The following is a 24897-nucleotide window of genomic DNA, read 5'->3' on the forward strand; positions in this document are numbered from 1 at the left end:
TCATGAGAGATGCAGAGAGGGAGGCAGACACCCAGGCAGAGGGAGAAGCAGGCTCCATGCAATGAGCCCCAAGAGGGACTCGATCCCAGGACCCTGGGGTCTCACCCTGGGCCGAAGGTAGACACTCAACCATTGAGCCACCCAGCGTCCCTTAATTTCTGGTTTTATACTTTTTCACTACTGGGTGGAAATGTCTGTTAGGAATAACATAAAATGATTTATAATGTATTTTGCCTGCTTCTTCCTCTTTGACAACAGGGGTAGGAGTCACACACAGAGACAGTGCCCAATCGCTCTGATTCTCGGACATGTGCCTGTTTGAGACTCAGAATCAATTTATAACATCGTTTCAGAGTCACAAAGCAGGAATGAGCTTGGGAAGGTGACAGATGTGTCCTTCCACGTCTACAGTTGGTGGTTGTGTCTTCCAACCTGGAACCGAATCGTACTCTCTTATAAATCACCATTTCCACTTTACTAGTGTTTATTTGAGGACCCTTGTGTCCAGCAGGGAGGGGTTCTTGAGGATTATGTGCGTTCAAGGTCATCGGGTCCTGGTGATGGCTGTTTGCAGGCTTTGTTTCTCTGAACAAACAACACGGGCAGCGAGCTTGAAGGTTCCCAATGCCAGGGCCATTGTTTGGCCTTGCCCTGTGTCCGTGCGTGCAGAGGAGCAGCTTCCATGCTCAGGAGAGCTGACTTGCCCCACACATGTGCAAGGCCTGATGGGTTTGCTCCTCAGGCAGCTGTCCTCACGAGGCTCCTGGTTCCCACAGGATGGCAGGGGGCCAGCACATCCTTGCAGATGCCACTCATGGAGATGGCTCAGCACGTTGAATGAGTAGAAGAGCTGCGCTCAGGAATGTAGCAGGAGCATTACCTCCTTGTCACCAGCTCGGTGCTTCTCAGACTCAGGGTGTTGATGGAAAACTGCCTCAGAGCAGTCCTGTCCTGCATGCCAGCCACTAGCGGTTGGCCACGGCTGCCAGGGAATGTAGAGAACACTAAGGAGGACGTTTCAGGGCTCCCTGGGAGAGGGCACCCAGAGTCCTTGGCCGTGTCTGCTGTGCGTAAAGGAGGGGGTGATGGCACTTGCCACCTCTGCAACTCTCCCTGAATTAAGCCAGAGCTGGAGAGAATTGCCCCTTGCCTGTATTGTTCTAGCCTCACGTAGGGCTGTTTCGCTGGCAGGTGTTGTGACATCATGCCATCGGCCCCGTGAAACCCCTTGCTGGGTTGACTGTGGAAAACGAAGCTATGGATGTGTTTTCATGGGATTGCACAGCGAGTGCTTTATCCTAGATCATTCGCTGTCAAAGAGTGTGCTTATCCTCGGAAGGTGCTTTGCTCTGCTCCCGTGTGCACAGAATCACAGAACCTGGTCATCTGCAAACGTTAGTGCAAACTAAACACTTTACACTTTGCAGGTCTCCGTAGCAGCCGCGGACTCCGCTGCCATATGGCGAAAGCAACCATAAATCATACCTAAATGAACAGGTGTGGCTGTGTGCCAATAAAACTTTACTTAACCAAACCAGAAAGTGGGCCTGGTTTGACCTGTGAGCCATAATATTTCAGCCACCGAAAGGAGTGAGTCTCTGTCCTTCACTGGGCTCTAGGAAGCTCAAGAGCTTAGAATCTAATCCAGGCATGTGTGTGATGAGCCTGACGAGCTGAGCTTTAAATTCTGGCTTCTCTCCTAATTTCACCTGAACTTTCCTCCTTTCATTTTTCCTTTGTCCCATTTTCCTGTTTCCATAATGCAAGGGCTACTCTATCCCCCGTGTGTGTGCAAGGAGCCTTACATCTCTTTCTGAAATAGACTAGGGCATAAATAAATAATTATGTTTCCTTAAGTTGGGGTTACCAGTCAACTATCGTGACCACCATCACGGCAACGAGGATTCCCGGGTACCAACAGCAACCCACGGCCTGAGCAGATGCAGTACGTGATAGAGCAAAGTTAGAATAAAGCGAGAGGGAGCCAGTGAGGACTCGGGGTTCACTGACGGGATACTGAAGCTCAAGTGTAAATTAGGGAGAGGTTGGCCGATGGCAGGAGAGCTGAGACTGGCAAGGGCAATCAAAACTGGAAATGAGGTTGTAGCGGGCACTGCGGTTCGGGCAGGGTGCGGGGCGTGCTGGGCAAGAGGAGCCCACCTCTCTGGCAGCTTTAGGCAAAGACAGAGGCTGGTGATGAGAAGCGAAGAGGCCGGCTCCCGGTCTAGGGCACAGGCTGGGTCTGGATTTCCAAACTAGCGTGCACGCTGATGTTCCATACGCGGGTAATATATGTGCTTAGTTAGAGCTCGGGAACTTGTTTGGCTTAAAGGAAATTACTGAGAACCCTGGTCACGGGGTCCAAGTATTTATTGACTCTAAAGAAAAGTTTTTCAAATTGGGGGCATTGATTATTTGGAAAATACATTTTTAATGGTGCTGCCGTTCCCCAACCCCTTCAACCGTAAGGTTGTTTTGTTGCTGCTGTTGTTTTAATCTCACTTAATGCATCTGCTGGAAAGGCCTGTATTTTCTCAGGAGAGAACTGAGTATCCTTCTTTAAGTCCTGCAGGTGCTTGGCAATGGAAGTAGGGGAAGTGAGGATTTGTGCAGATTTTGTTCCTTGTGTAGCTTGCCGAGAGGGTGGACTCTTCGTCTTGCGAAATGCTGCTGACTTGTGAAAGTTTTCAGCTTTATGTGCAAGGCTGCCGGAGGGTTTTTTGTTTTTTTTTTTTTTTTTCGTTTTTTTCCTGCTTTGGAATCTTTCTGAGGTACATTGCAGTTAAATACGCTCTCCTTTAAACTTTTGTCTCCTTCGAGTCATCAAAGGGAGACGTGGTTGTGTAATTAGGACATAAAATAGAGATTATTGGCATCTTCCCCAGGAGCCTTTACATGGGAGCAGAGTGCACGCCGGCGCGAACAAGAAGAACCCGTGAAGGCGGATGGCGTGGTGTAGGGATGCCGTCGTGCTTCCCATCTGCCCGTGAGGCCGTCGGGAGACACCGAAATAATTAAACACACTCGGGCTACATCAGTGGCTTAATTGCATCCGTTACCTTGGGACTAGGGAAAAAAAAAGTGGGGGAGAAAATGTTGACTCTGCTGGGCAAAAGGTGGGGAACCACAGGCGGAGAAAAGAAGCAGTGGGTCATGTCTCCTTATTTGTTTATGAAAAGGAAGCCTTATCAGCCACTAAAGAAATAGTCGCTTTTCGGTACAGGCTGACACGATACCTAACATCAGAGGGTATGTTCTTCTTCAAAGAAGCGCATGAGAGATTATTGCCTTTTAAGTTAACTTGATGTTGGATGTGCTAAGTCCTATGGGAGACCGATTTTTCCAATATAAATACTTTTTCTAGTTTCTCTCTTCATTTGATCTATCTTCCCCCTTCCCCATCATTGACAACCTCTCCTAGTCGCTGCCCCCCTCCCCACCGCCACCCAAATTTGAAATAATGAACTCTGATCTACTTTTTGCTGGGGGCAGAGACCATATCTTACTTTGGGCGAATGAACAATCACTTCTTTAATTTTGTTTTGGGACCTAACAACAGTGAACAATCTTTTTTTTTTTTTTTAAACTTCTCTCAAAGCGTCATGTTCTCATTATAATGACCCTCCTTAAGCCCCCACTGGCTTCACTGGATGAATTTTCACACATAATCAAGCAGTGACCAGAAATGTCACCGATGACTAAGTCACTGAGTATTTTGCAAAATCAGAAGCCAAGTCTAATTGGCAACGAGACTCAGGAAGGTCTTGAGTTTGCTCTGGGCGGGGTGATGTTCTATGCCCCGCACGGCACTGATGGCTTTAGCCTCTCACCCAAGTGGTTGAGTAATTCCTAACATGCTGGTGCAAGGTGACTCTTCCTCACTACTGCACGTATTTCTATGACTTGATGTCTTTCTGAACTATTACTCCTCAGAACATATTTCCGTCAACTGGGTTGTTAAGCATCAACGCCATGCTGTACAGTAAAAAAAAAAAAAAAAAAAATGGACTGAACCAGAACTCTTCACATAGCGAGCAGCTGAGCTGTGGAATGAATAGAATGGTGATTACCACCATCAAGTACTAGTGGCTTCAGTGGCTTCTGGTTCACTTCTTCTGAGGAATAAATATTTGCATTGCATTTGGGTGAAGGGACAGTTTTGCACAGAATGCGTGCTTGGTCACCATGGCCTTCGTCTTTCCTCTCTCAGTCCTCCCCGTCTTCAGATTCCTGAGCCCTCCCCAGAGCAGCATGACGGAGCCAGAACCCCGTTCTTCTGGTGGGTCCGGCTCTACTGACATGGCTTTTTTTCAACCAAGGAAATGAGTCAGAGTTTACCAAAAGCCTTTGACAAAGCCTCTTTTTTTTTTTTTTTTTTTTTAAGATTCTGTTTATTTACTCATGGGAGACATAGAGAGGGAGGCAGAGACACAGGCAGAGGGAGAAGCAGGCTCTGTGTGGGGAGCCTGATGCAGGTCTCGATCCCAGGACCCCGGGATCACGCCCTGGGCTGAAGGCAGATACTTAACCGCTGAGGTCCCCCCACCCCCCGGCGTCAAGATGGAACATGGGGTCTTACTCAGAGGAAGAGTGAGGGGCACGGTGCCATCCTTGTAACCCATGCACCCTGTGTTCCTCCATCCAGATGTTAGGGCAAGACAGCAGGTATACATTGCCAACGTGTATAAGTACGCCTCAGAGCACGTTTTTTTTTTAATGTTTTAAATTTGCTGAAGATAATCTTGTCTCCAAATTGGAGGGAAAAACAACAGATACTTTGATATCTGGCATTTTGAAATGAGACTATTTGGATGCCTTTTCCACATAGTGGAGGGTGTTACAAAAGCCATGCACATCCTTCAGGACTGGGTTTTTCCCAGAATAGAATTTCAGTGGTGCTTCCGTTGAAACAAAGCAGTTCACCACACTAGCAGGAGAGGTAAAAAGATCTGGAAATCGGGAGATCTGAGCAACGGCGGACCATATGCCGTGGACCTACTCCACGTCAGTGACAAATTGCTTTATTTGAAAGCTTCTGTCTCCCTTGTCTCTTAAGTCAAGGCACATGGGCCTTCAAATTACATCCTATGGAGCTGTGAGATCCCTTCCTAGAACTGTTTGTGGGGAAGATGGATGGAAAGCAACAACAAAAACCCCCAATGGATCCTATATGACAACATTTAATACTGCTGTAACAGTAAGGACAAAACCACATGGAAATCCACTGGTCTCTACTGCACCTTCTATGGCCTTTTTTTTTTTTTTAAGATTTTATTCATTCATGAGAGACACAGAAAGAAGCAGAGACACAGGCAGAGGGAGAAGCAGGCTCCCTGTGGGGAGCCTGATGTGGGACTCAATCCCAGGACCCCGGGGTCACGCCATGAGCCAAAGGCAGATGCTCAACCGCTGAGCCACCCAGGGGTCCCACTTATTTGGCTTTTGAGTTCTAAGCTTAACTTCAGCTTTGGAGGGACATGAAACCAGGTGTACTCAGCCCCGAATCATGTGACTGTGCCATGCCAGATAAACTCTGCTTTAGATAGTTTATGTTCTGGGTTTTGGTGACGGTGGAAACACAAGACTGCTTTCTCCTTCACACATTCCCTCGGGAGACATGCTAGGGCCTACTCGGTGCCAGGGGAGGAGAATGGCCTGAGCACTTACGGGGCACTGTCGGGTGCTGAGCACACAGAGGCACGCATACTTCTTGCCCTCCAGGACACTCAGATGTTAGTGAGTAAAGATGCAGGGACAGGCCTGGTTGAAGGGAGGGTGTCAGAAGGCCGCCCCTGAGCTGTGAGCCTGGTGAGGTCAGGGAGAGTGGGTGTTTGCTATTTGCAGTGGGTGCTCAGAAGCCAAAGAGCCTAGTATATTCTGGGCCCTGTGCTTGGGGCGGAGGCTGGGACAACGTGCAGAGGTCCTATCCTCCACAACCCCGGGACAACGCCAGGCTAGCCAAGGGTCTCAAGCAAGACAGGCGAACCGTTGTGTGCCTTGGGGGATCACTCGGGCTGTGGCAGAGGAGAGCAGACCAAGGAGAAAGGCCAGGCTCAAGGCTGGGAGGCTGCTGCAGGATGCAGGTGAGGGAGGAGAAAAGCCTCAAGACACCGTGGCCACAAGGAAGGAGAAATAAGGAGGCGTGGCCACAGCCTAGCTGACCGAAGAAGGGGGATGGGGGGAGGGCAGGTGACCAGCTTGGACAGCTGGATGGACTTCCCCCCAACTGGAGGGCAAAGGGATGCAGCCCTGGCACTGATTCCAAATCCTGTAGATTTGGAAGCTCCTGACCACTGCCTTCCTCTGGCAGGCTAGGTGGGAGCAGATGACGGCTGCAGTTCAGATATGATGACTTGGTGGTGCCTTCAGGACATCCGAGGGCTGATTTAGCAAGTGGTTGGCTACTCAGAAGTTCAGGAGCAGGATCCGTGGGTCCTGAGCATACAGGTAGCAGTCAAGGGCCAGGGAATAATAACTGACATCACCCAGGGACTGTGTAACATGAGGACTAAAGGGGTGGAGGTAGAAGAACCAGTTGGGGAATATGGGAGGTGATAGCCTGACTAGTCAGCGAAGAGTCCGAATAGGCTGGTACCTGGGGAGCTAGGGAAGGGCCTACAGGGTGGGACATGATGCAAGACCAGGCTTGGGAAATGCCTATTAGATGTAGCAATGACCTCCCGGTAGGTCGGAGGCAACTGGGCAAAGGCAAGCACCACTCAACTTAGTGAGGAACCTAATCTAGTGACTCCAGTACAGGCTTCACTTTATGTATTCTGCACAGAGTCCTGTCCTGCCCCCATGTCAAAGAAAATGGCTTTTTTATTGTGGTTAAATGTATATAGCATACAATTTACCATTTTAGCCGTTAAGGGTCCCATTCAGTGGCTTAAGTACATCCTTGCTGTGCAAGAACACACCTTTTTAACAGTGGCAAATGTTCATTATAATTGGGTAGAAAAATTGAAGCAGGGGGCAAATCTGTAATGACTATTCTTCCTTGAAGTCACCCAAAACAGTACATTTTCACGGCCCAACAACGGGGCCTTCCGAGCCACGGTGGATCAGAGATGCGGTCTTGCTCTCCCCGAGATGTTTCGTGGCCCGCCCAGAAGGCCAGCTCGGAGGAGCGCACCCCAGCCTCTCAGCACCGACACACGTGTGCGTGAGCACGTGTCAGCAACGGAAAAGCTCCCGGGAGTGCCCCCACTCACCCACTGTGGTCTTGGCCACAGGGGACCTCACAGCCTGATCCATTGTCTCACCCGTGAAGGATCGTGCACAGAAGGTGGATGTGATCACCATTGGCAAACCATGGTCCAGAGAAATGGGGGGCATGTTGCTTGGGTGTGAGCTTTTGTTTTTAAAGATTTTATTTATTTATTCATGAGAGACACAGAAGACAGAGAGAGGCAGAGACACAGGCAGAGGGAGATGCAGGCTCCATGTAGGGAGCCCAATGTAGGACTACATCCCCTGACCCTGGGATCATGCCCTGAGCCAACGGCAGATGCTCCACCACTGAGCCCCCAGGTGCTCCTAAACCTGTGACTTTTGAAAGTCTATCTGCCCTCCTCTATGTCGGGACGATGGCAGCTCTTGTTCTTGACATGATTGGTGTGAAAAACGTACGCACCCAGGACAGGGGTGAGTGGGGCATGAAGAGGAGCTTTACTTCGAAATGGCACAGGGTTTTCTGTTGTTCTTTCCAAATGACTCTTTGGGAGGAAAAGCTGTCCAGAGCCACCTTCCAGTTACTGGTCCAAGAGCGTGTAAGACCTGCCCTGTATTTGGGGCGAGATGATGGACGGCACCGTGTTTAATTTTGGTTTTGCTGCCCTGTCTGGAGAAGTGTTCCTTCCACAAGAGCTAGCCCCCCAGCCCAGCGTCCAGGCTCTCTTTTGGGTTGCGGGGACCCATTCAGCTCTTCTCCCTGGAGCCCCCCAAACCTGTGGCAGGTGGGCCCTCCCTTGGCCAGGTTTGCGGCTCCTGCTGGCCGAGACTGGATGTGGCGCTTCTCTGTGACATTGGACTCCCAGGGTTTCTGAGCCTCATTAAAGCTGTGCCCTCGACCCTGAGAGAAACCAATCTCAGGGGGTCTGAGGAGCCAGGAAGCATCACAGCTGGGTCTGGTGGCCCGAGGGGGACAGCTCAGAGGCCAGCTGTGGGGCTCCTCTGGGCCTCCTAAGTGGAACACGGCGCCCGGAGAGTCACAGGTCTCCCAACCGCGGCTGCTGTTCTGTTCAAGGTCCCTTCCTCCTCCCCTGGGGCCTTTGATGATTCTTGGAGAAAGGGGTACTGTGTGTCCAACCAGAGCTGGTCTCGCCCGCCCTTTGAAAGCTGAAAAGTGCCTGTGTCCCTCCCAACCTGTGCCTTTTGAAAGCCTCAGGGCTTGATCTTTTGTTTTGTGCAAGTTCTGGGAAAGGGCTCAGAACTCTCTGGAAACCTTTGTCAGAGTGGGGGCAGGGCAGGAATTAGGGCCCCTTCTTCCGCCCAGACCACCACCCTTCTGCCATCGCAGCAGTTTTGCATAAGAAAGAGAGGACGGTTGCCCATCCTGGTGTGACTTGGAATTTCTGACTATTCTTCCCTGACATCTCTGTCATTTGTCAAGCTGGCATTGCTGTCTGCACATATGAGGCCCTGGGCTGCAACCACAGAGGCTCCTGAGATGGAGCAGCAGGTGAGGGTACAAATGATTTGTCTTATTGATAAATATTATTGGCCTCTTTGTGGAGGGGGGCACCTGTGACTGCTTTTCTTTGGTATATGGGAGGTGGTGCCGGGAGGCTACCTGGCCCTCTGTCCCTGGTCACTGGCTCACTGTTTAGCTGGCCTCAGTGCTTGAAGCATGATTTTGTCTGCTATCTCATGATACCTCACTTGGATGGATGGATGGATGGATGGATGGATGGATGGATGGATGGACGGACGGATGGACAGATGGATGGGTGGATGGATGGATGGATGGGTGGATGGACGGATGGACGGACGGATGGACAGATGGATGGGTGGATGGATGGATGGGTGGGTGGACGGATGGACGGATAGATGGGTGGATGGGTGAGTGGATGGACGGATGGGTGGGTGGGTGGGTGGATGGGTCGATGGATGGATGGATGGATCGATGGATCGATGGGTAGGTGAATGGATGGGTGGGTGGATGGATGGATGGACAGATGGACAGGTGGATGGATGGGTGGGTGGGTGAATGGATGGATGGATAGATGATGGATGGATGGATGGATGGACAGATGGACAGGTGGATGGATGGATGGATGGATGGATGGATGGATGAATGGATGGATGGGTGGATGGATGATGGACGGACAGATGGACAGGTGGATGGATGGGTGGGTGGATGGATGGACGGATAAATGGGTGGGTGGATAGATGGGTGGATGGGTGAGTGGATGGTGGATGGATGGATGGATGGATGGGTGGGTGGGTGGATGGGTTGATGGATGGATGGATGGGAGGGTAGGTGAATGGATGGATGGGTGGATGGATGGACGGACAGATGGACAGGTGGATGGATGGGTGGGTGGATGGATGGGTGGGTGGGTAGAGAATCTCTCTTCTTTCCTTTTAGAAAGAATCACAGGCAGTCCTGACGAGCAAAGGTTAAACAGAATAGTTGAGGGAAACCTTGTGTGCTGACCTCCCTCCTCGTGTGCTCCAGCACATGCCTAGTGTGTATAGAGCGCGGTGAGTAGGCCTCTGATGTGAAGGAATAAAAAGGAGAAACTGAAGAGTCATGACTATAGTTGTTTGGGGACAATCATAAGGTATTTATTGAACGTTTTCTAATTTCAGATACTATGCCAAGTTACTCATTCATACACACACATACCCCTCCACCTGTATATTTTAAATTCCATAGCAACTATATAAAGTAGAGCCTACTCATGGCCCCATTTTACAGATAAGGAAACTGAAACCTCTAGTCTCTAGACCTTGTCTAGTTCACTAGTGGGTCCTTTAAGCAAGAGCTAATACTTACTGGCCTTTACACTGCACACTGATGCTGTGCTAATGCAACATAAATCCTTCATTTCACCCACCCCACAAGTCTATGTGTGGGCACCATTACTTTCCCCATTTGACAAATGGAAACCTGACTTGTAGGTGAGGTAACCTGTCCAAGGTCCTACACCAGAGTTAAAGGAGCTGGAAGTGGAAGCCAGGTCTGTGTGGCTCCGGGGTCTGTGATCGTCGCTGTTGGGTTGTTTCCAACAGTCCTCTTTTTCTTCGTCTTAAAATATGTTATTATAAGCTTATTTAAATGTGTACAGAGTATCCCGTAAGGAGTTTGCGTTAGTGTCTATAACTTCTAACCAACTGTAACGTCAAAATGTTAACAACATCCAATTTGGAAGCCAATACAGTCCAAATTAATAGCAGTACTTTAATGTGATGGATGAAGGGCTTTCCATGAAACAGAATCGCCACTCGCCCTTGTTGGGTTAAATAGCAGAAAGACCTAGCTTCAGATGCAATTCCGTATTTAATCTCCTTTGGCCTCTGGACTTGAAAAATTCCAGCGTACGTGATGCCTCTCCACAGAATTTTGCTGTCTAAAGTGATGTTACCCGTGCTAAGGCTTTGCCGGCTCCCCCTGCTGCCCGATGCCTCACTTGCTCACACTGATGGGGTGCCTCCTTGATGCTCTGCTAACCTGCCTCCTCCTCTTGAAGATAAAGGGAGATTCATCATTATTGAAACATTCATTGAATTGGTATTTAATCCATTTATGACTGGCATCGAGACTAGAAACCTTCACACCTGCCTGTTCCTGGTACTCCAGTGCCGACGTACTCTTGGCCTTCACAGAGACGGCAGGTGCAAAACTCACATCCTCTGCCTGACGCCAGGCCCCGCCGAGGTCCTTATGCCTGTGCCCGTCGTACACGTGCGGCCACGCAGTTCTCCTGCCACTGTATGCAGACCACTTGCAGCCAGTGTTCATGCAGCCTTCGGGAGTGGACCTCTAGATGCGACGTGGGCTTGAGCATCTCAGGCCCACCCTGGGTTACAGGCAGCTCATCCGCATGAGCCAGGTTACACTTAATGTTAACATGGACTAACATTTTCACTGACAGTAGGACATAAAATTTAGAAATTCTTGTAGACTGCCAAGAATGCATCCACAGATGACCACGGTCTTCCCACCCCACTTCTGAAGTCGGTGTCCTAGAGGGTGGCCCCACCTGGGTGACCCACTCTCCCTGGTTCTCTCTCCTCCTGCTCCCTTTCCCACTTAATGATGGTGCAGACGACGTGCTCAGGTCTGCTCCGTGCTCCCCTGTCCCTTTCACAGGTCAGGTTCCGCCGTGGCTCTCTGGCCTTGCTCCCAACATGCTGAGGGGAAGGCACCTTCTCAACGCTGACCTCGCCCCTCTCACTGGGGAGCCTGGCCAGCCCGGATCTGCCCTCTTGACGGTGGGAGCCATGCAGAGATGCCACAGAGGAGGGGCTGGGAAAGCTTTCCCAGAGAGCTCAGGCCAAGGAAGCAGGATGTTTGGGCTTTCTCTGTGGGCAGTGGGGAGCTATCGCCAGGTTTTTGTTCTCTGTTTTGGGGAAAGAACTCTGGGGGTCCTTCCCTTCTTGTGCCACAGGCTGCCAGAAAGCAATACTAGTTTGTGCAGTTTAACAAGTTTGACAGAACAATTTCCCCCTTTGAAGTCTATGGCATCCCGGGCGAAAGTTGACTGCAGAACACATCTTCTTAATCTGTGGTTCCCATAAACGAGATTTACCAAAACCACTCCTCTTCTTGACATTTTGTCACTGACTGGATGGTCTTTGGAATCATCACACAGCTTCCTCATGTTCTAGGTGGTTTCTCGAGGCTCACACACTAGAGCCTGCTAGCCACATAGAAGGATTATTGTTAGACTTCCACGTGAGCTCGGAATTGGTGGAGAGAAACAAGTTACTCTAGGATACATGAATCTTGCTCTTTAAAAAGGTTTAATTGAATTATGGAAGGCGCCACCCAGGGAGTCCCAAGGTGAAGTCCCAGGGTATCACGGTGCCCAAATCCCATTTTTCCCTTTGTAATCATTACCCAAGGACACAGTGGTGTTCTCTGACCTGTTCGTGGTTGGATCTTATTTTCCATTTCCTTTGTGAGGTCACTGGAGGGTCTTATTTCATGTTCTCTTCAGGGGATAATTGCTCTTTTGCTGTTTTTCCAGATTCTCCTTTTTGGCATTTTTCCTTTTGGTCTTGTGACAGCGGAAGCAAATGTTTGCACAGTTGGCTCTTCCACTCCATCACGGCTGCTGTGGCGTCGGTGTGGAGTGCAGAGAGGGGGCCGCGAGAAGGCCAGGCGAGGCCGCCTCCAGCACCCTGCAAGATCGCTTTGCTCCTATGTGCCCCTTACAAGGGGATCATACGGCAACTCAGAATGAAAGAACAAATGAAAACCTAAAGTTGTGCAGCCCTATGATTTCCTCAAATATTGAAAATTATGATGAACAGTTTATAAAGCTGAACCAGAAGCATTTGGGCAAAAGAGGAGGAACGATAGCTGTTGCACGTCCGTTATAAAAGAAAAAAGCCAAACGGGAAAATGCATGCTTCTTTTTTTTCTGTCACATTCTCTTTCACACATAATCCCATGAGGCAAGGCAAATAGATCGTAATACTATTTCTTTCTTTCTTTCTTTCTTTTTTTCTTTCTTTCTTTCTTTCTTTTAAGATTTATTTTAGAGGAAGAGAGAGAAAGAGCGAGCAGGGGCAGGGCCAGCGGGAAAGGGAGAGCGAGTCCCAAGCAGACTCCAAGCTAAGCAGGAGCCCGATGCAGGGCCTGGTCTCATGATACTGAAATCACAACCTGAGCGGAAACCAACAGTCGGGCGCTTAGCTGACTGAGCCACCCAGGCGCCCCATAAACTATCTCTAAAGAGGTTCGGACCAGCGCTTCCCAAACCAGCTTCTCGTTGCTGTAATGAGGGAAGCGTTGTCTCTGTGCGCTGGCCAGGGCTCTAACCACTGGTCACCTTAGAGATGTGGCTCATGCGACTGAAGAGCTGAGTCTGTAATTGTTAATTAAAATCTTGTTCATTTTAATTAGTTAAATTTGAGTAGCTCCAAGTGGCTGGAGATCTACTCTATTGGTAGATCTGCTAGAAACACGACATTAAATCATCTCCGTATGTTTTATATCATCTGTTTTGACCTCCCCACCAAGTTCTTTTTTTAAAAAAAAAAAAAGATTTATTTATTTATTTATTTATTTATTTATTTATTTATGATAGGGAGAGAGAGAGAGAGAGAGAGAGAGAGAGAGAGAGAGGCAGAGACACAGGAGGAGGGAGAAGCAGGCTCCATGCCAGGAGCCCAAGGTGGGACTCGATCCCAGGACTCCAGGATCACACCCTGGGCCAAAGGCAGGTGCTAAACCGCTGAGCCACCCAGGGGTCCCTCCCCACCAAGTTCTAAACTCACATATCCAGCTGCCTGGCGGCTATTCCGGAGGCATTCGGTTCCACCGTGGCCAGCATAGTCCCCTCACCCTCCCACATCCTCGGGCCTCCTGCTGCCTGGTCTTTCCTCATCGCAGTGAGGAGACCCACCACCCATGCAGGTGCTCAGGCGGGGATGTTCGAGTCCCCCTCTCCTCCCTCTTCTGTGGTCAGCCTGTCCCCTGAGCTCTTCCTCCAGATTGTATTCTGAGTCTCTCGATTTCTCTCCACCTCCACAGCAGCCCCCTGAGGCAAAGCCTTTCTTGCCTGGCGAATCACAGTAGCTTCCTGACCCATCTGCCTGCCTCCTGCCCGCACCTCTTCAATGGATTCTCCCCTTTGTCACCCAGGGTGACACTTCTACAGCGTGAATCACACCTCATGCTCGCCTGCTTCAAGCACTGCATGTTGGTTCGCAGTGGCTTCACGGTAAAAGACTGAAAACCAGAACAATGGGGATTCAAACAGAGTAGAAGTTTATTTCTGCCACCAACGTAGTCTGTCCGGGGCTGCCAGGGGTCATCTCGTGACACTAGGGCTGCAGACTCTCCTTGTTTGCTAATCCGGCCGCCACGTGCATCCATGTCCAGGCAGCAGAGGGGTGGCCAAGAAGAGGAGGGAGCACTCCTTCCCATTAAGGTCACTTCCCAGAACTGGCAGGTGCCACTTCCTACATTCGTCTAGCCATAGCTCAGTGACCTGCCCAGGCCCAACTGCAAGCTGGAAAATGCTGTCTTGTTTTGTACAGACATATGCCTGCAGGAAGGGGGGGCGGTCAGGGATGGCTGGTGGTCTTTGCCACTCCCTCCAACAGCTTTTATCGTGCCGTGTAAACTCTGTACCATGGCCCGGGAGGTTCTGTGTGGTCTGACCCCTGCTGCTCTCATACCATATTCCAAATTGGCCTTCTTTTGTTTCTTTACATGCTAGCTCTCACTTGTCCCCTAGGTCATTTATACGACCCTTTCCCTCTGCCAGAAATGCTGCCTCCCTGACCTCTGCGGGCCCGGCCATGTCTTGTCACCTTGATTCTCCTCATATGACATCTGCAGAGCTTTCTCAGACCATCTGTCCAATCAGCAAGCCACAGTTCCTTTAGAATCATCTGCCTTGTTCTCAACACCTACCACTCCTTGAAAATACACCTATTTATTTGCATTTCCACGCACTCGCCCACTCTAGAGTGAGCTGCACAAAAGCAGCCCCTCACCATTCTTTTTCTCTACTACGTCTTGTGTCTCTGGTACAGAAAGGTTATTTCAATATGAGTTGGATGCATTGAATGAATTCATGGAACATGATGGAAATCTATGCGCAGTACAGAATAGATGTAGGTGTGTGATCGTAAAAAAGTAACGCCGGAAGGGCCGGAGATTGTTAGTTCAATTCCCACGTAGTAAGCGTAAGGGTGAAGGACAACTGAAGTTGTCGTTTGGCGGTTGTAAATAGTAGAGATAATATGCTCAGATTTCTCGTGACCCCCTCATGCGCTAGATCGATTTGGGCAGGACACCAAAAGAGTTGGTTGGATTTAAAAATGAGCTCAACCATGCCCCACCACCATTGATGAAGGAACTGGTAGCAGTCACTATGAGGTCTCGGTGACTTGGTGAGGACATTGGTGTGCAGATAATGTTTTAATGGGCGTAAAACTAGGGGCTGGTCAAGAATGAGGATGTTGGGTCACCATCGTCCCTTTCCTCACCATTCTTAGTCGATTTCTCCGTGGTTCATTAGCAGTCTCTTCGTCATTTTCCACAAGACAGGGGACAGGGCTGATCTCACATCCTCTACGTGTCCCATGGTGCCTGCCCAGTAGATACCCAATAACCCAACGAGAACTTTGGAGGGATGTGAAACACATCACTAAAAGATGGGAAAAGACATCTCATCAGGGGTTTCTCGTAAGTTTGAGGAACTCTTCATCATTATAAAGAGTCAGGATATTGTTCCTCCATATTCCATCCATGCAGTTCAGCAAATTCATTTAAGGAGTGGAACCAACATCAACAGTAAGTATTCTGGTTCACTCGTACTGGCGTGTGGGGCTTTTAGGCAGGACTCCAGCTTCTTGGCTCTAATGTTGTCCAGCCAGTGGTTTGACCCACAGCCAGCATTTAATTTAAGCCCATAGAACCCGAAACTAATGTTTTGAAAATAAAGAAAGCAGAATTCTATATATCCTGCCTCAGGGTCTGGTGATGTATCCCAGACTCGGGAATGCCAAGTGTCCAGTGGAAGGGGGCACATGGCAGCTCCCCAGTTTTTATTCAGCCTTTCATAGGGAACACAGGTTGATCATGAATTGGAGACAGGGTGGCTGCAGGGGATGTCTCTTCGGCTACGGCTCTCCTTTGCAGATATTTAAACCTGTAGGTGAGCGTGAGGTAGACCCCATCGCTCTGGCTCTGGGGGAGAAATAGGTTTGCTCTGGGCTCTGAGGACATTTCCTCATGGAGAGCCTGTGGACTGAGGTCACTGCAGATGTGAATGGGATTCTGGGCCTGCCCATGGAGGGTTGATTGGTTGGTTTGTTTTAAAGATTTTATTTACTTATTCATGAGAGACACAGAGAGAGAGGGAGAAGCAGGCTCCATGCCGGGAGCCTGATGCAGGACTCGATCCCAGGACCCCAGGATCAGGCCATGGGTCGAAGGCAGATGCTCAACCGCTGAGCCCCCCAGGGGTCCCCCATGTAGGGTTTGAATGGGGACTTGGCTAGGCTTCGGGCCTGGAGGAAAGAGGCAGCGAGGTGGATGGAGGAATGCAGGATGTGCCTCCATCCCTCTCCGCTCTCCTGGAGGGGAAGCTTTACAAGTCTGGTTAGTGCCTCCTGTGATTTGAAGCCAGTTGAGATGGCTGAGCGTGTGTGAATTTTCTAGGCAGTCACGCGTTTTCCTTCCAGGCCTCTTCTTCCTCAGCGCCCCTGGATGCAGGATTGAGTTTAGGCCAAGAGGTTGTAGAGGGAGCCCTATTCCCTGGTGCCTGGCTGTGGCTTCCAGGCTGGTCGCCGTTCCAAGTGAGCCACCAGACAGACGGTGGCAGCTGGCCTGGTAATGCCATGCCAGCAGAAGCCGGATCATTTCATCCCAAACTGGGCACAAAATTACGACGTCACTCTCGTATATTAGCTCCCCCTTCGACTAGCTGAGTGTCCTGTTCTGAAGACAAGTGACCCACAAGTTCGCAGAGTTAGGAGGAAAAACGCCACTGGCAGGGCAGATCTCTGCCACCGGTTCCGGCGGGTACTTATTCCTCGCAGCTGCTAACGGGGGGTTCCCAGCGGTGGCCAGGACTTCGGTGCGCGCCTTCCCGCGAGGCTGGTGTGCACGGCGTGTGCGACGCTCTCACCAGTCACCCACCCCCACCCCGGGACCAGTGAGGTGCCTTAGCTCCGTCACCCTGATGAGTTTAGTCCTTCCTGAGGTTGGAGGCGGAGGCGGTTGCCCGAAAACAGCCTGAAGAGGTAAACCTGTGGGGAGTGGCCGGGGAGTCGTGGAAATGAGAGGGGCCGGAGCCCTGCGTGGACACCTGCCTGCCCCCCGCCCTCCGCAGGGAGGTTCCCTGAGGTTCACCCGGACGCCCCAGGTCGGTTCTCTGTTCGCACTTTCATTCTTTGCCTATACTCTAAAAAAATTTTTTTAATTGTGGTGGGAAAATGCGTATGATGGATGCTGTCAACGTGTCTGAGTGTGTCACGTACGTTCACATTGTTGTGTGACTGTCACCACCATCCATTTGCGACGGGGCCTCTGTCCCCGGCCGACACGGACTCCCCTGCTCGGCTGCCGCCCTTTTATTTCCCGTCCCCGTGACCCTGACGCCCCGAGGGCCCTCCGGGAGAACTCCTCCAGCGAGCCGCCTTTGGTGACTGGCCTGTCGCACTCAGCACGACGTCCTCAGGGCTCCCCCGGGTCGCAGCCTGCTCCGCACTGTTCCTTTCCGTGCCTTGGCGGTGCTCCAGCACGTGTGCACACCGCCGTGTGCGTGCCCCGCCATCCGGCCTGGCCCCCGGGGGCTGCACGCTCCGGTGTGAGTCACACCGCGGTGAACGTGGCTGCACACGTTCTGGGGGTTTCAGTCTCTTGGCCTTCCCCCCAGAAGCGGGCTTGCTGGGTCCTGCAGACGCCCTTTCTTCACCTGAGCCCTGGGGCCGTCTCCAGCCACACTTGGCCTGCCTGTGGGGGGCCCGGGCCGTGGGGGGGGGGGGAGCTTGAGGCCCTGCCAGCCCCTCTGGGGCCCTGAGAACGAGGCTCTCACATGGACCTCGAGCCTCCCACGCCTGCTTTGTCCTGAGCCCCTCCCCCGACCTTCCGAAGAAGCCAACTTTTCCAGGAGGAATAGGGAGAAAGCAGTTACAAGGGGCCCCTCGCAGAGTTCATACATGTTGGCCCTATTTATGGTTTCTGGGGATCAAGTGAGTTTTTCCTTTTTTCTTCTCTCTCTTCAGCTGGGAGGCCTGTCTGCCCACCCCCTCCCAGGTGCCTGCGAGGGCCGCCTCCTCCAGGCAGCCCTTCCTGCCTCCCCCCTCACCTTCCTTCCAGCCCCTTTCTAAACGCCTACCATGCTTTCTGAGCCTTGGTGGCATCGGTGTCACACTTCCACCTAATGTTGAGTTGGGTCATTTAAGAATTCATCTTGCCAGTAATTACAGATCTAGGAAAGGTATTTTCCTTAAAGACTTTTTATTCATTTGAGAGAGAACTAGAGGGGAAGTGAGAGCATGAGCAGGGGGCAGGGTTAGTGGGAGACAGAGAAGCAGACTCCGACTGAGCGGGGAGCCCCACAACGTGGGGCTCGACCCCAGGACCCTGGGATCAAGACCTAAACCCAAAGCAGATGCTCAACCAACTGGGCGGCCCAGGTGCCCCTAGGAAAGATACTTTAAGAAACGTATTGACCTCTCTTCTCCGTGTCCAGCCCGTACTGATGTTTCGTGGGCAGCTTGCTTGCCATGTCGGTGAGAGTGCGATGCGTTTAGTTTGGCAGCAGGCTGCTTGAGCTCAGAGCAGGGTCACTTGTTGCTGTGGTTTGGCAGCCTAGTGGATTCTTCTGTGGATGTTCTCTAGAGAAGAAATTTAAAAAAAAAATTGGCGACCAGATTTGCCCTCACAACATCCCACCTCGAGAGCATCCTGGCAACTAAGTGTTCTCGGAAGACAGAGGTTTCTGTTTCCTATATGGGCCGGTAGCAGGTGTGCGTGTGGGAACCATCCGCTAGGTGGATCGGGAGGCCCTGACCCCTGGCCGAGCACTTGCCGTGACCTTGGGTGACTCCCCCGAGGAGCCCACAGACTTCTAAGGGCACCAAGACAATGAGGTCCAGCAATGAGGGACAAGGCTAGCCTGTAACAACCTCAGCAGTTGTGTGGTTCATTCAGGCATCCGTATTTTGGAACTCTTTGCTTTATTGTGATAAAAAAAAAAAAAAAACATAACGTAAGATTTAGCACCCTCACCATTTTGAAGTGTACAGCTCGGTGACGTTAGGTGCACTCTCACCGTTGTGCACCGTCACCACCATCTCTCTCCTACACCCACGAAACACTAACGCCCCCTCCGCGCCCACCCCCCTAGTCTGATGACCACCCTTCTACCTTCTGCATGAGCTTGACCAACCCTAGGGACCTCATGGAAGTGGAATCATCCAGCATTTGTCCTTTTGTGACTGACTTATTTCACTTGGCAAAATGTCTTCAGGTCCAACCCGTGTGTGAAGTTCCTTCCTTGTGGAGGCTGAATAATGTTCCATTGTACGTCCACACCACGCTTAGTTTATCCGCTTACCTATTGGTGGACACTTAGCGTTCGTCTGCCTCTTGGCTGTGATGAGTAACGCTGCCGTCAACGTGGCTGCCCAACTTGGAGGCCCTGCTCTCAGTTCTTTTGCATCCTCTGGACCAGAGTCGACAGTCGTACAGTGTTGAGAACTCCTCTTCGGAGACCATCTTTGGAGACCTGGCCTAAATTACTGTCCGCATCAACAAATAAAAGATGATTTTGACTTTTTTTTTTTTCAAATAGAAGTAACAGGAGGCAAAAAACACAGTCATTATTTAGTAATTAAGGTACAAGTTTGGACGGAGTGGTGTGATGATGAAACCAGGAGTCAGGGCTGGTCTTCTGTTTTGCTTTCTTTGTAGCATCCTGTATACCCATGTTTGTTCTTGCTGCTAGAGAACCGTGGCTGTTAACTGATTTTCCTTTACTATGACTTAAGAGCACTTGGAGTGCTTAGAGTCTTCACTTAGCTATACTTTCAAAGAATTGAGCTTTTTAAAAATATTTATTTACTTATTTATTAGAATTAGGCATTTTGAGACAGAATGCTTGTTAAAAATGAGAATGATAGGGACGCCTGGGGGGCTCAGCGGTTGAGCATCTGTCTTTGGCTCAGGTCGTGACCCCGGAGTCCTGGGATCGAGTCCCCCGTCGGGCTCCCTGCATGGAGCCTGCTTCTCCCTCTGCCTGTGTCTCTGCCTCTCTCTCTCTCTCTCTCTCTCTGTCTCTCATGAATAAATTAAATCTTTAAAAAATAAATAAAATGAGAATGATAGATTTAAAAATCTATTATTATAAAGTTGACATATGGTAGGAGATTATTTTAGGGAGGGATCATCTGCTTTGAAAGAGATTCACCGTGGCGCTTCTTCACCGTTGTAAGCTAGTTTACTGATACTTACTTACCTATACTAGTGCACTAGTATTTATTTCAAAGTACAAAAAATTGACCTACCTCAAACTTCTACATTTCTGCGTATTGTGGTCTATAGTCAATAAGCATCTGCTATATTAATGAAGCACCTGGTCATTTTGGCCTCGACCCTGTCTTGGTTTTGCTCATTTAAGTAGTAGGGGTGCAGGTCATTGCTACACACACACCCATACACACACATACACACACACACACACACATCCAGGAACGGGCATTGTCCTCAGCCCAGCAGACACCGGAGGGGACTTGAGGGTAGCAGAGTAATCTGATGGTGCCCCAGCAAGAAGAGTCTTTTCAAAAGACAGCTCCGATCATGTCTCTACACTCTCTGGCTTAAATCTTTCAAAGGTTCAAGTTGCTTTTGGAATAAAGTGCACACTTTTCCGCCGTGGCTGGCAAAGCTCACTAGTGTGGGCCCTGGGGACCCCTGCCAGCCTGCTTTCCCTACGCAGCACTTGGTTTGCTGGTTTCAGTTCTTGAGAACTTTGTAATCTGTTGAATCTCTGGACTCTTGCATGGGCTAGTCTTTGCTAGAACACGCTTTCCAGACTTTTTCTCAGGGTGAAATTTGCTCCAGTCCTCAAGGGGCATGTACTGTTTTCTCTAGGGATTCCCCTACCAGCCACGGCATCTGAGTGAGTGGTCCCTCCTCTGTGTGCCCACAGCACTCCCCAGGGTCTTTCTTACCGAACGCTAGTGCTCATCACATTGATTCTCCTTGTAAAACTTAGTTCGCTTCAGTATCTAGAAGATACAAGAGAGCTAGCGAAATACAGATCAGACGTGAAGGATTCTGACACCATGCACATTTGCTTGCTCATCACTCAGTTCTAGGAAAGGAATATGGTCGTGTCTTATGAAATACCCTGTATGCCCCTCCGGGCCACCTCTGTCTCCTTGCCACCCTCCCGCTAACCCTGAGCCTGGCTTTGGTGTTAACTCCTTACCTTGCTTTTCCTTACAATTTGCTTCATCTTTTAGGATTCATAAACAGTATATCATTTCATTTTGCATGGCTTGGGGCTTTTAGTAAGTCGAATCATACAGCACTGTTTTGCGCTCTACATTATCCCCCAGATGCATGTGTGTTGACCTTTATAGCTACAATTCATTCGTTTCACTTCCCTGTGAATATACCAGCATTATTTGGCCCATAATTGCCTTTTTACATATTTCTGTGCCTTCTCTTTCCCTCATGCCCCATCTTTATCCTGACACACAATTTTAAATTCCTGAAGGGCAGAGATTGAGTTTATCTTGCCCGCTGTGATGTCCTAATAACTGGCATGGAAGAAACATTTGTTAAGTGAGCCCTGTGCCCTTTGGTCTGAGAGTTTGCCCATGAATGGTAATCAACTCAATCCCATCCTTTTGTTTTGTTTTATAGATAGATTGATATTTATTTATTTATTTATTTATTTATTTATTTATTTGAAAGAGAAAGAGAGCGTGGACACTCACGCACACAAGAACAAGACAGGGGAGGGCAGAGGGGGAAGGAGAGAAGGAATCCCAATCAGACTCCCTGCTGAGTGCTGAGCCTGATGTGAGGCTTGATCTCAGGATCCTGAGATCACGACCTGAGCCAAAACCAAGAGTCAGATGCGACCACCTGAGCCAGCCATGGGAGTGCACAACTCCATGCTTGCTTGGCAGAGGCCTTTGCTCCCTGCACCCTCCCTCACTGCAGCACTCTTTTTCTGTACCAGGCCAGGTGGTAACTGTTTTAGGCTTTGGGGCCGAATGGTTTCTCACATAACTACTCAGCTCTGCCGTTGTAGCATGAAAGCAGCCACAGATGATACATAAACAGACGGGTGGTCCAGTAACACTGTATTTACAAAAATAAACATTGGACTGAATTTGGTCCACAGCCTATGGTGTGCCAACCTCTGCTCTAAAGGACTTCCCTGGTTCCATGTGTCTAGTTCTGGCCCATGAGTTATGAGCAGAAGTGACACATCGCTACTGGCCCGGAGCACTTAATTACCTATCGATCGGTACTGCTACTTGATCATCCTGTACCTTCCAGAGGGACCCTCCCCACCAAGTCTGGTACAGAGAAGGACAAACAGAGTGGGCTTATGGCACCTTATCAGGCCCTAAGGCAAAATGATATGGCTGTCGTCAAGGTGGAAAAGTAGCACCTTTCAGAGTAGAACCAAAATGCCCCTTTTACGTTGTCATGTGTGCATATAACATATAGACTATGTATGTGCATAAGACATAGACTAAAGGCACGAATAAAAATACTCCTGTAATATTTGAGTTGTAGGCTGGGACAGAGTTTGCCTCTCTACGTTAGCATCTTTCATCCCAACTCTCTCTTTCCTGGTTCATTGCTGGCGACTGAGGCTTGAGCCTGCCTGGCTCTGCACACAGAGAGTGAGGGTGGGCGTCCTAACTCTACCAAGCACGCTGCATATAGCCTGATGGAGAAAATGGTGACTTCTGTTTGTTGGGTTGAGCAGAAAAGCTTCTTTGGGGAGGTCCAGGTACAAGTGGAGAAATAACACATGCCGGGTCATCTTCCATACTTGACGTGGACGCCACGCCCTTGAGTTCATGATACGGGAGCAAACCAGGTAGGACGTTGCAGTGAAACAAGGCAGCTTCAGACAGATTTGAAACCTGAGTCAGTTTTGGTTTTCTCATGATTTAAACGGGGCTACTTACACCGACCTCGCAGGATGATTGTGAGGAATGCAACTTGCTTGTTGTGGTAGCCAGTTATTTTGAGAGAAAGATGGCTGAAGGGAGGTGCAAATGATGAGGTTAAGAAAAAGAACAGGATTGACAAAAGCGAGTGCTTACCGTGCACTGCCAGGTACTGTTCTAGCTCTTGGCTCCTCATTCCACTCTTACATCGACCCTGGGGGGAAGGTACTATTACCCCCTTCACAGATGCTGAATAAAGCACGGAGAAGGAAGGTCACTTGGCCAAGGTCGCTTGGCTAGTAAGTGGTAGAACCAGGATTGCTGTACATGTGTGTAGCTGGAGAGTCCCCACCCTTCGCCGGGACACTGCTTCTCCTGGTATTGGCACTGACCCTTTTTTAAGTGTGGCTGTCGTTACCTTCTATTGGGGAATGACCCTGAAACCCCTCACCACCGAGGTGACTTGGTCAGCCCCGTTCTGCTCTCCTGTGTTGACACACAAAGTGGCCTAGAGACGCCAGCCATTTCTCTTAAGGACAGAACAGCCAGGAAATCGCCTCGGCGTCTTCACATACGATGTGTATATGAAACATCTTAAAAGAGTCAGCTGCACATAACAAAGTGTGGATGTCATTGGTGCCTTTTGGCAGAATTTCCCTTGAGATCAGTCAGGTCCGTGTGTCTGCTTCTGCCCAATGAGCTATAAGCAGAACTGACATGTCCCTTCTGGTCCGGAGCATTTAATTACCAATGAGACAGCCTCTAGGCCTGTAACACGTCAACCAGGAACATTCAAGATGGTCTGATCTTTGAACCCATGTCCCGAGTGACCGTGATCAGCAGAGCCCCCTACCAACCCTCAGTGGGCATGTAGTGTGAGCAAGAAATAAACTAACGATGTTGGAAGCCTCTGAAATTGTTAAGAGCTGATTTTCGCTGCACCATGACATAGCCCGCGACTACTACACAAACCTGCTGCAGTTTTCTGTCCTGGCAAACGACTCGTTTGTACAATTTATTATTATTATTATTATTATTATTATTATTATTACTTGACATGAGTTCGGACTAGCATGAAAGAGTATTAGCATTAACCTTGGGTGTATGGAATTTTATAGAGAGTAAATAAGTTCCAAAATTGGGGTCCAGCTCCATAAGACACTGCAAAGTCTTATCCCAAAATAGCTGACTTCCTGATACGGTCAAGAAGTGTTTGTTTAATTGGCAGGCGGTCGTCCAGGGGCTCCAGTGTATAGAAATACTGTTACCTGATATGTGCAAATTATTCCCTTGATGGTCTTTCTATCCATTCCTTATTATTATGGTTTGAGAATTATTTCAAACTGAAATAATTTTGAAATGATTCTCTATATGAAGACCTTCCACTCACCTCTCACCCAGCTGTGTCAGACAGTACAGGGTAGGCCGGCACAGGTGTGTGTTCAACAACATCACTTCCATTTGCCCAAACTGGGCAGCTTCCACCTAAATTCTTTTTTCATTTGCAACTCCCACCTAAATATTTCCCAAACCTGCTTAACTTGTCAAGTTTGGGCAAACCATTCACCCCCGTTGGCCCTGTAGAGTTAGTACATTGTTGGCATATCAAGCATTGTCCCAGCCCAGAACCTGTTTTCTTATCAACGGTGTCTTAGACATTTAGGATTTCTATGTCTCTCACCTTCTCTCCTCCTTATCCATCATCATGTTCTTTATAGTCTTCTCTTTCTCTTGCTCACACACAGGCATTCTCTCTCCCTTTTGCTTGACCCTCCCCAAAGATTTAAATCAATCCTGTTCTAAGTTCCCTGACCCTGGGGAAAGGTGTGCACGTTATTCATCAACCGTAATGAGCAAAACGGCAGGAACCCTCTGAAACGCGTCTGCTGGGAACTGAGGGAGGCTGGAGCAGTCATCGGTAATCTGAGCCCACCCCGGCTGCATGACTTCAGGTGCGAATTGCATGAGTTTCTGCCTTAAACACAAACCCCAGAGGTTTAGGTTTTCAACTTGTGTTCAAGGTGATACGTAGCAGGGGTAAAATTAGTGGGA

General features: G+C 49.6%; 1 protein-coding gene across 2 annotated transcripts in view; it reads left to right on the top strand.

Annotated features, from left to right (window-relative positions):
- SLC22A23 (solute carrier family 22 member 23) overlaps window positions 1-24897 on the top strand; it is a 161569-nt gene that overhangs the window by 40800 nt on the left and 95872 nt on the right. The gene's annotated exons all lie outside the window — the stretch shown is intronic.

This window comes from Nyctereutes procyonoides, unplaced genomic scaffold (genome assembly GCF_905146905.1).
Source record: "Nyctereutes procyonoides isolate TBG_1078 unplaced genomic scaffold, NYPRO_anot_genome, whole genome shotgun sequence".
NCBI lineage: Eukaryota > Metazoa > Chordata > Mammalia > Carnivora > Canidae > Nyctereutes > Nyctereutes procyonoides.